Source organism: Pipra filicauda, unplaced genomic scaffold, assembly GCF_003945595.2.
Source record: "Pipra filicauda isolate LSUMZ 115617 unplaced genomic scaffold, ASM394559v2 scaffold87_size3191425_pilon, whole genome shotgun sequence".
Classification (NCBI taxonomy): domain Eukaryota; kingdom Metazoa; phylum Chordata; class Aves; order Passeriformes; family Pipridae; genus Pipra; species Pipra filicauda.
In genome coordinates this window covers 279,182-291,302 of record NW_024105064.1, presented here as the reverse complement: position 1 = coordinate 291,302, position 12,121 = coordinate 279,182, and positions in this window count along the sequence as shown.

Below are 12,121 nucleotides of genomic sequence, written 5' to 3'. Positions count from 1 at the left end.
AAAGAGCCCTCCAGGAAGCACCTGCCCTGGGACTGCCGGACCCAACCAAGGAGTTTCAGCTCTATGTCTGCGAGAGACAACGAATGGCTTTAGGAGTCCTCACTCAGCGTCTAAGATCCTGGAAAAGACTGGTTGGATATTTCTCCAAACGGCTAGACGCAGTAAGTGGGGGATGGCCAGGGTGTCTCAGAGCTGTGGCAGCGACGGTTACTTTAATACAAGAAGCACGAAAATTGACTCTGAGAAAACACATGGTAGTGTACGTACCCCACATGGTCATAGCAGTTTTGGAACAAAAAGGGGGGCATTGGCTCTCATCTAGCCGTATGTTACAGTATCAAGCTTTGTTGAGAGAACAAGATGATGTTGAACTGAAAATCACTAACCATCTCAACCCAGCAGAATTCCTTAGGTCTACACAGGAAGAAGGTATCCTGGAGCATGACTGTGTAGAGACCATTGAACAAGTCTACGCGAGCAGAAGAGACTTGAAGGACGAGCCATTGGCAGATCCTGACTGGGAATTGTTCACTGACGGATCTAGCTTTGTGGAGAACGGCACCAGGTATGCTGGGTATGCAGTGGTCACTGAACAAGAAGTGATAGAAGCAAAGGCACTACCCCCAGGTACGTCTGCACAAAAGGCCGAAATATGGGCATTGGTGAGAGCTTTAATATTAAGCCAAGGAAAGAGAGTTAACATATGGACTGACTCCAAATATGCTTTTGGGGTAGTTCATATTCACGGAGCACTCTGGAAAGAGAGAGGACTTCTTACTTCTCAAGGGACAACGATTAAACATCGGGAAGAAATTTTACAATTGCTAGAGGCAATACACAAACCCTCAGCAGTAGCAATAATGCATGTTAAAGGACATCAGAGAGATCCCGGACGAGAATTTTGAGGTAATCGACAGGCTGACCAAGCAGCTAAGCAAGCCGCAAGAGAAGTATGGACTCAGATGGTTCTTTTGCCTGTTCGAAATAATCCAGCAATACCATATATGGAAGAAAAACCACATTATTCACAGGAAGATGAGAAATTAGCTCAAATGACAAATGCGAAGAAAAATGTTAAAGGGTGGTACATTTCCCCCATAGGACAAGTGATTCTACCTGTCAGAATAATGAAAGCAGTGCTTGAAACAGAACACAATAAGTGCCACTGGGGTGCAGAAGCATTGGTAAAATTTTTGAAAAATGAGGTTTTCTCAAACCAGATGTTAACATTGGCAAAAAGGGTAAATGCAATGTGTCCTATGTGCATAAAGAATAACCCAGTAGTCAGGAAGCAGGTGCAGATGGGAAAATTACAGATAGGTCAGTTACCGGGAGATTACTGGCAAGTAGATTTTTCTGAGTTGCCTAAAGCCCAATCCTATAAGTATTTGTTAGTATATGTCTGCACCTTTTCAGGATGGCCTGAGGCTTTTCCCTGTAGGACTAATCAAGCAAAGGAAGTGGTAAAAACTCTCTTGAGGGAAATCATCCCAAGATTTGGAGTTCCCCTAGGGTTGTCCTCTGATCGAGGACCGCACTTTATAGCAGGAATAGTACAAGATGTGTCGGTTATATTAGGGATAACATGGAATCTCCATACACCATGGAGACCACAGTCTAGTGGACAAGTTGAAAGGATGAATCAGACATTGAAAGGTCAATTGAAGAAAATCTGTCAGGAAGCAAAGATTCCGTGGCCCCAAGCATTATCCATTGCCCTGTTGAGAATTAGGATCAAACCAAGGGAGAGAATAGGAGTAAGTCCATATGAAATATTATATGGCAAACCTTATCATGCAGCTACCTACCAAGGGGATCCTCATATAGTAGGTGATCAAGCAGTGTTTAATTATGTGTTATCTTTAAATAAGACTCTCACAGCCCTCAGAGGAGCGTTGCAGTGGAATCGACCTTTGCCCCTGGAGAATCCAGTGCACGACATTTCTCCGGGAGATCATGTCTACGTGAGAAACTGGTTGGTGGAGCCGCTGAAAGAAACATGGGACGGTCCTCGCCAGGTGATAATGACGACTTACACGGCAGTAAAGGTCGAAGGAATCGACAGCTGGATCCATTATACTCGGGTCAAGAAGGTTCCAGTTTCATGGTCGGTAGAACCTCTCTCACCCACAAGAATGGTATTTCGAGCCAACCATTGAGGATCATAGTGTTCCTGGGGTTGATAAGTTTAGCAGAAACCACCGTGAGAATTGAGACCCCGGATCCTTACTTATTTGTACCAGAGCATACTGATGTGAATTTAACCTGTTTATTTTCAGATGACCAGGGAGCTGAATTAAGAGATGTCCATGTCAAGTGGAGATGGAGAGATCAAGACCAAATCATGACAGAAGGAGTGACAACAGTTTGGGATGCTACACAACAAAAAGGTTACACCGTTCTGCAGGTACCCAAAGTGTACAAAGCTATGGAAGGGACATATATGTGTGTAGTTTGGATTTGGGAAAGTTTTGATTATGGACATATAGAAATACAGACAATAAACACGACTCAGAAGACGGTGACCAAAGTGCGAGTTTTACCCACTAGGAAACAATCAGACATGTGGGATGGTCCTCCTTTAAAAATCAATTGTACCTTCCAATTTGATGATTGTCGAAAATCAGTTAAAGTAAAGTGGTGGAAATTGAATGTGGCAAATCAATCTTGGGAATCACAAAGTCAAGGAGTTAGCTGGTGGTCAAATAGTAAGGGAGGCAAAGGGTGGCTGAATATTTCTAATCCCAGAGTAGGAAAGACAGAAGGTACATTTCTCTGTGTAGTCTCATGTGGAGAAGAAAAAGATCACGGGATAAGGACAGCAGTAGCCGTACCACATCAAGGAATAAGAGTTAGACCAGAACATAGTGTTTATCCGGCCCAGGAAGGAAGAGATCTGATTCTAAGCTGCAAAATTCCAGAAGGACAGTATTTTGAATATGGGTGGTGGTTTAAGGGACAGAACTTGAAAGTTGGGAAGAGACATCAGATTGAGAAGAGAGCAGATACAATAGTTTTGAAAATCAAAGAAATACAAAGAAGAGAAGATGAGGGCCAGTATACTTGCTGGATAAGTAGAGATGACTGGTGGGATACTGGAATTACTGTCGTCCACGTAAGGACTGAAAGAATAACCCGACAAGTAAGTAACCTGCAGATTCCAGATAGAGAAGTAGAACAAGAAAACCTAGTTGTAGGCCTAATTCGTGATTTTGGGAAAGTACAGAATGTCACAAAAATCACTGCATGTCTCCCTATGCCTCATGCTGCAGGAGACCCAATCCCATGGGGAATAATTCCAGTACCGGAAATCCCTAGAATGTTTAAGAATACTACATGGAATTGTAGATTTGTAACTAGAACATGGAATGAAATGACAGATGCATGTTTATTGAGAGACAAAATGACTAAAAAACAATGTGAACAGATGCCTGGATATTTTCGCTGGGTAGAAAGTGGGAAAATTGGAAAGTTAGAAGGAAATTGTTTGATCTCAGGTTCAGTAACACACCCATGTTCTAAAGTACAAGTTCAAATAAAACGAGAAAAGCAAGAAGAAGTGTGTCAAAATACTACTAGTTCTACAACCATGGAGGAATGGCAAACAATTTGGGGACCCAGCTTACTAGAGACATATAGTTATATTGGAAAAGTACAGTGGTGCATTCACTGGAAAGGGAAAAAGAATCAAACTTATTCTACAGGCAATAGAGGAAATCATAATTGGAGGACAGAAACACGTGCAAAAGAGAATTGGAATTGTACTCGAGTATATACATGTGATACCCCAGACGATGAAATAGGCTTAATGCCAGTCAAAACACTTTTGCAGTTAGGATGTGAATGTCGAGGATATAACCATACAATTAAGGGATCTGTGAAAAACATTGATTGCCGTACCACTACGGTTAGGAGCCCAGGAAATTTGGTATGGGTAATGGGACATGGCCAGTGGACCACCCACATGCCCATAGATGGTCCGGTTGTACCTGTCACACTAGGGATACCTACTCTCTGTCCATTCTGGAAGCAGAACAAGTTAACATCAGTAGAAATACAACCACGAGGGAAAAGAGAAATTAGTAAAGACATTGATAACCTGGGGTTGGGAGATTGGCATGAACCATCAGCAGGAGTCAAATTTGGATGGGCATTAGAGTCTCTGTTTGCACCAATCTCAACATACCGGAACAGAGAAATGTTGTTTAAATTAATGGGACAAACTGAAAGGTTAGCAGCAGTCACTAAGAAGGGATTTAAAGATTTAAATTTACAATTACAAGCCACCTCTAGAATGACCATACAAAACCGCATGGCATTAGACCTAATATTACTTAAGGAACATGGAGTTTGCGGCTACCTGCATGCAAAGGACGAGCATTGTTGTGTACACATCCCAAATGTCACTCAAGAAGTAGAGAAAGATATTAGCCAATTAGAACAAATTGACGAGAATGTTCATGAACTGCAAAAAGAAGCAGAACATAATTGGATAGGACAATTATTCAGCTCCCTAGGTCTTCATGTGTCAGGATGGATATCTTCTGTTATCCAATACGGAATATTAATTGTAATAATTATTGTCATAGCCATAACTGTTTACAAGTGTCTTTTAGGAATGATTGTAAAAGAAGGTCAACATACGAGACGCATCATGAAAGCTATGACAAGGAAAGAAGTAATCTCACCGCAAAATGAATCACCTCCTACCTACCAAGAAACTACAGCCTGAAGATTGCTGTATTTGAGCATCCTTGCAAGCAAAGCCTGAAGAATGCTCAAAAGGGGGGACATGTTGCAAAGCAATTTAAATTAGTAGTAGAATGGCTAAGGCTTAGTAGAAGAGTAGGCCTAGAAAGCAACACTCCAAAGTAGCAACCTTGTTTGTGTGTGAAGTGGAAACCATAATCAAAGGATCTAGTCAGGCATGTATGTAACGATTTGTTACCTAGGATGTGGTTAAGGTCTGTTAAACAGTTTCTAGGGATAAGACAACTTAAGCAGATTTATGATTGGAGTAGATGATTATTAATTGTTATCAGTATGAAGTATGAGCTTGTTTGCAACTGCACCTGGTTTGCTGTGGAAACTGTAACTGTTTTGCCGTGAAAACTGCACGTAAACTTGTTTGTGTATAAAAGCTGAACTGAAAATGAGGGTCTTCGGAATCCTGACTTTGGACGCTAGTCCTCAGGTTCCCGGGGCCCCGAATAAAGCACCGCATAAACCGGCACTCTGTTGGTTTGTGTTTCTTTTGGTTACGGGCAACAACCCAACACAGTGAACACCCCCCTAGTTACTATCCTGTGCTTTGGGGCTCTCCCTTAACCAACCCAGTTACTCCACATTTATTCCACTGACTGTAGGGCAGCTGCTCTATCAAGAGCTAAGACATCTTTCTTTCTTTAAATAAAGCTAAAGCCTCAGCCTAAACTCCCTTGATTTCTCAGCCTGGCTAACATATGCTGGATGGCAGATCATGTCAGAAGAAGCCTGGAGCCCATCTGTTGTCAGAGAGCTGAGTCTTTACATTCTGCCAACGCAGCTTCAGCTGACAGTTTGCTACATGATGTGTTTTCCTTTTGTATGGAGAGTAGAAGGACTGTCCAGCTCAGTGTGACTCTCAGAGGAGGCTTACTAAGGTAATGCCTGAGTGAGAGAACCAGGCCATTAGTAAAGATTTGTAAGGCAAGATATCATCAGTTAAAAGGTGATCACCCACTGATCAATACATGGTATAACACATACCCCATACTCACCCAAATATTGGATTTTGATTAGGAATCTAACTGTGGACAGAGCTTTAATGTCAATATAGAGGTATCTGAAGAGGCTTGCAAGTCTGGGCAGCTGGCATGCAAATACACATACTCTAATAAAACATTTTTTGCAAAATAAATTATCATTAGGTGCGGCAAAACCACATTTTTAAAGAGCTTTGCATTTCCCTTGGGCTCTATCATGCATTATAGCAGGAGAAAGCACAGCACCATGGACCACAGGGAGAAGGGGACTCAAGTGTTACCATCAGGACTCATTTCAATTATTCTGATCCTGCAGAATTAGGAAGGAGAGCCATTTGTAAGAGAAGAAATGCTATGTTCAGGTAAACCTTATTTATTACACAATGACCCTACCAGCTCAGATGAATTAATCAGCTGAATCAGTCATGCTGAAGCTGGGAAATTTCCAAGGAAGGAGAAGGCCTCGATGGCATTTCACTCTCTAAGCAAAACTCCTCCGAGTCAGTTGTGACTAAGGCACTGATTCAGTAAAGCAAACAATTCTTTGGTCTGTATTTTAGGATCAGTTAGATGGCTTTGTTTCATCGGATGACTAAGTGGTTTGCAGGGGCAGTTTAGGGGCTGAGCACTCAGACAGGATGGGCTCTGCACCTGGGGGGAGCCAGACAAATGAAACCCCCATCCCTGTCACCACTGATGTTCCACTGGCACTTCCTGTGATGGTTCAGCAAATACAACATCCCCTCAAACACCTCTTGTTTCAAAACTAAATCTGATGTAAGTTGCCTAGTGTGGGACCTGCTGTGCTCCAGCCCTGTGTGCTGTTCAGCACTGGCTGTCCTGTTCCTGTCTGCCAGAGGGAACTGCCTTTCCCACGCTGACAGGGATTCTCACTCTATCCCAAATGCCACATGCCATTATTTCAGAGGAACTCAGGGAACCAACTTCAGCACCTTCATTTTTACCACTTATCTCCCTCCTACTCTCTGACCTGCTTCTCAAGCTACAAAAAACCATTGATTTTTATTTTATTGGTAAGCAACAAAACTGGAACAAATGGCTCCTGGCAGAACATGTTTTCTGTTTCAGCTGAAAACCTATCGGGCTGATGTCCTTGAAATGCACAGTGTGACTAATGCCCGGCTTGCAAGGACCCAGGAGGACACATTTATTGCACTTGTCAGAATGGAGCTGAGCAGCCAGAACAGAAAAGATAAGGTGAGAGGTAAAAATGAACGCATTTGCTTGGTACTGAAAGGCAGGCAGTGCACACCACAAATGCAGGGCGCAGAGAGACGTGCTCAGATAAGCCAGCAGCAGATCTGGCTCTGGCTCTTAGAGCTCAGGATCATACAGGGGTTTGAATAAACACAGAATATGCACTGTTACTTCTGGATATTAGACTTGGACTCGTTTAAAAGGGCACACATAGGGAAAGGGCCCAAACTTCAAACAGTCTAGAACTGCACTGAGAAAATGGTTGTCTTTAACTAAAGAGGCCAGAACCGGGTGTGGGCTTGTTTTCATCTCAGTGCAATTTAATGACTGCGCACCAGTTTGTTTGCAGATGCATCTCTTTTAACAAGAAGTTAGAACCCAGCTTTATCTCCTCCACCAGTTTATCACAGCTGCCCTGAAACCACTTCTGAGAGGGGACCAATTGCCATAGAGACTGTGCAGTAATTAAGCTCATGAGAGAGCTGCCTGCACAATATTAGATGAGGGCAAGAACAGAGCAGCTTCTGAGAAGCTGTATCACAGCTCCACTCCTGCTGCTCCCATTCCCACTAGAGAAAGCAATAGGAGAATCACAAAGTATTTGGGGAATCTGAATTTTGGTATTTTTTGGTTCTGGCATGGCTTTATCAGTCTAAGGCAAGCAGGAAGAACAAACAATAATGAGACTAAGGAAAAGATGATTCAGGGCGAATATAAAGAATCAATTCTGCACAATGAGGTCTATGAGACCCCAGAGCACTCCTGTGAGGCACCAGGCACAAGTGGCATCTTTTGGGTCATTCCAAACAAAACTCCACAACAAAATGCCAGAGCAGTTCTCCTGCCAGCTGGAAGACAAAACACACACAGATGACCCGTTAGATCTTTTCTAGCCTTGCTGTCCCTAATATACACACTCTGAACGTGGAAAGGCATAAAACTCATGTGTTTTTAGATTCAGTAGATGAAGATGTTATTATTATTTTTTAATGTGTTAGAACCCAACTGTATATTTTCGAGGAGAAAGAATTAGAGGACTGGTTTTCCCCGCACTTGAAAATTTCCAGAAGTGCTTTGATCATGTATGAGAATTGATTTAGGGGATGCAAATGAAGGCCTTGGCAATCTGAGGAAGAAAATCTTCTCCCCTGACATTTCTGAGCGTTCAGAGAATTCTCAACAAGCCATTGAAGTACAGGTTCATCAGAGAGACAAAAAGAAAATTCAATAAGCAAAGAAGTACATAAAACCAACCAGCTCCCTCACAAGAAAACCAGCAGCATTAACAATCTTTCCACCTTGTTCAATCCTTTTTTCCTGCTCAGACTTACCTTCTATTGCAAAATATGCATCCAGAAACATGAAAGCAATGAAGGCAAGATGCAAGTCTTGCCTGACAAAGAGAGACTGAATATTCTGCATCATCATTATAATATTTTACAACTCATTAGCACCTTCCATCCCAGGATCTCCCAGCATTTACAAGCGTTAATTAATGCACCCTCACAATACTTCTGTGAAAGTAAAAGGCAGGTGTCTGGATATTGTGGTGACAGGTGCATTACAATTGAATAAGACAGAATTTCTAGGCTTTCCATTTGCATATTTCGGAAAGCAGGGCAAAAAAAGGGGAGGAAAAATTAACAAGTACTGCAATGCCTCGAAATACCTGGAATCAAGAAATGCTGTAATACCTTGAAATACCTGGAACAGACTGGCTTTCAAGTCTCTACCTAAAAAGCAATACTCATTAAGGGCCTCAGTAACATTTAGGCTTTATTAACATAAGTCTTTGCATCCAGTACCACAATGGCTATTTTAAGCTGGGTTGTATAAATAGAAGTGGAGTCTGAATGAAACTGGACCTGTTTCTTAAAAAATTATTTTGCTACATGAAGGGGTACCGAGGTCTCCTAAGTCCCTGAAACCACTGTGGCCTCTGAAAAGAGTTAAATAAATTATTTGTAAAGCTTAGTAAGATACCACTAAAGAAAGAGAGAGAATGCAGAAAGTGAAGCAGCACCAGGAATAAGTTATTTCACTAATCATCCTCTAGCTCAATGAAATAAGAATTACAGTCAGGTGCTCTGGATGAGCCTATCTTCAGTGTATGCCCATAAAAAAACAAGGATTCCAGTGGTTATACATTATTTCATCAATTATTGTATTAACCTGTTCTGAAGAGCAGCACAGTGGGCCATGCCCATGTCAACAACTGCTTTAACTCCCTGATTTATCCAGAAAACTGAGCTAGTGATTTATGCTGGGGGAAGATATACAGATTTAAAAAAAGAGAGAAGAACTATGGGGTTTTTTCCCAGTTCTATCCCAGATCTCCCTCTGGGACAGTGCCTAGCCTCTATCCTGTTTCCTTATCTGACAACACAGTCCAGTAACACACCAGGAAAAAAAGGACAGATGGATAAACCAACTCATAAAACAAGGTTTAAATTTCTCAGCTTACAGATGTTTTGTATTCTTTAGGCTCGTGATATTCTGCAAACATCTGGTCATAAAATGAGGTTTTCCTCTCTGCCTGCCCTCCCTTCAAGGGAGAAGAGCAGAGCCATGAGCATGAGTATTCCCCTCCCCAAGAGCCATATGGGAATGTAAAGGCATTCTCTGAATTCATTACCCGGCCTCACAATATGATTCTGTCTTTGTATGGGCAAGAAATGGATGTTAATTTATTCCTTATTGCTAATTTGAAAAGGAGCACAAACACAACAGTTCCATTGCAGAGGCTTCTACCAAGGGTGTAGTTTAAGTCCAATTATGTGCTATTAGTACATTTGCTCTTTATTCCTGTGGCATATTAATTACATGTCTGGTATTCTGATAATTAACACAATTATACTCTTTATTTTCCCCTTTCGTTAGCCAATATTCTTGCATTTTACTCTGATAAGTAATTTTCTGTAGGTAAAAGGAGCCAAATCATTACATATTAATAATATCGAGCAATGGGGCTTTTAAATGGGCTTGTACAGAGAAGATCCAGCAATGTTCTTCAGCAAAAAGAAGAGCAGATGCTCCTGTTGAGCTGCAATGTATCTCAGAGACTTCCAAAATGAACCCAAATCACAAAGCTCCAGTTTTGTCTCCAGCAGGACAATGAGGCTGAAGCAGCAGGGCCATAAGGGCTGTGCTGGCACTGCCACACAGGGCTGTTCAAAGGCTCCCTGTCACCACCACCTCTGCTCTCCCACTGCCAGCCATGAAACTCAGCGACATTTGGCAAAAAAAAAGTTCCAAAGGGTCAACCAGGATGGTTTATCACTGCACAGATCATCCCCAAATCAACACTCGGCAGGTATTCCACAGCAATATTAAGGAACAAAACAAAACAAGCACTCTTGCTACTGTAATACACTGAGGTGGGTAGATTTGACTAAAATAAGTAGGCACAGACACCCCAAAGATTTGTTTTTTTACCTGAAGGACAAATGATTGTTCCTCTATCTACAGTTTTCTCTAGAAGCACATTGGAACCTCCCATTGGCCTCATACACCACTATGGCTAAAAAAGCCCCACTAGGGAAAGAAAGATTCTTCTGTAAGTGGTTATTTGGGAAAGGGGGAAAAGAAGGGGCAAATACTCTGTAAATGGGCCCCACCTTGCTGTCTCTGAAGCTGCTGTGAACACTATTATTTAGACAGGGAAAAATGGCATCAATTTTATTAAACGATTCTTCTGAGACAGAGTTCTAGCTGCCATAATTTCCCCATCTCGTAGGATTTTTTTAAAGGCCACAAAAATAAGCTGAAAACGTGCATTGTTTGTGCTGCAAAATGGCTTCACACAAACTGCTGTCCTTCCTCAGTGTGTCGGGTGGGACATGGGCTCCTCTGCACTCCCGGCCACCCCACAGGCACGCCCGGCACTGAGGCTGCAGCTTCCCCAGCCATCCTCCACAGAGTCCCAAAGCATTTCACACATGGGCATAGTCAGAGCTTCCCAAACCTCAGCCAGGCACGGCCAGTACCTGCACCACCTGTAACCACCTGGCTGCTGAAGGAAATCATGATGAAGTTCCTGTAGATCAGCCACAAAAAGTGTCCGGGACACGGTTTACAATTGATGCAGACATCCCAATTTCCGAGGCTGTGTTTTACCTACATAAACAACCTCCGGTGCCTCAAAAAAAGTCCCTTTTGAAATTATCTGGTCAGGAAGAAAACACCCTTTTATTCCCCCCCCTTCCTTTTCTAAGATCCCAGTGCTCCCAGCTCCTTCCTCACAGTGCCCTGGCTATTTAAGTCAGTCTCATCAGACAGGAGCGCAGCTAAATCCTTTGTCGTCTCCCATATTTATTTCTGTTCTGACAGATACCAGTTGTGACCCTTCCTGCAGCAAAGCCACTGCCCTCCTGGCCTCCACTCTAATTGCAGATTTGCTAATCATGTTTTGATCACCCACCCATCTAATCGCCGCCGCCGCACGCCAGGGGCCGGCCCCATTTCCAGGGGAGAAGGGCACAACACGCAAACGCGCCGCTTGTGTTCTCGGCCGTATGGAAAGGATCAGGGGATTAAGAGGAACAGTCAGCCCTGATTAATGTGCCGAGGGAGTGGGAGCTCCTTGCCAGTGGCAGGGCCCGATTGCCTCCCCGTGGGGAGCTCCCAGGCAGACAGTCTCCCTTACAAGGACGTGTCGTCTGCCCTTTGGGAAGCTGGATGCTGCTTCCCTTGGCTGTTCTGCGATAGGAGGATGGTGAAATGCTGACAGCGAACTGTCCTGCGGTGGGAAGGGTGTGTTGAAGTAGTGCAATAGCGTTCTGGGGATGGACAGAGGGTTGTTGCTCTCACTGACTCAGCCACTGACCTCCTACCGGCAGGAAAACAGCAGAATTCTCTTCAGTGCCTTTTGCAGAGGTGTTCTGAGCACATTAACCCTAAAGGGAGCCAGCAAAGAGCTGGTTTGTCTTAACAAAGCAGGAAACAAACACTGAGCTAAGGCTCAGGTACCAGCAGAACCAACCTCAGCACGGGCTGTGCTCACACCAGGGTGAGGATGTGTCCTCCCTCCAGCCACCCCATACATGTAAGTGGATCCCAGTGATTGAGAGTAATTACCCCATCCCAACCTGCACTGCTCTAACATATCCATTAGATTGTTAACTCCATGTTTTCCTCTGCTCACTGTAGGAAGGTAAAAC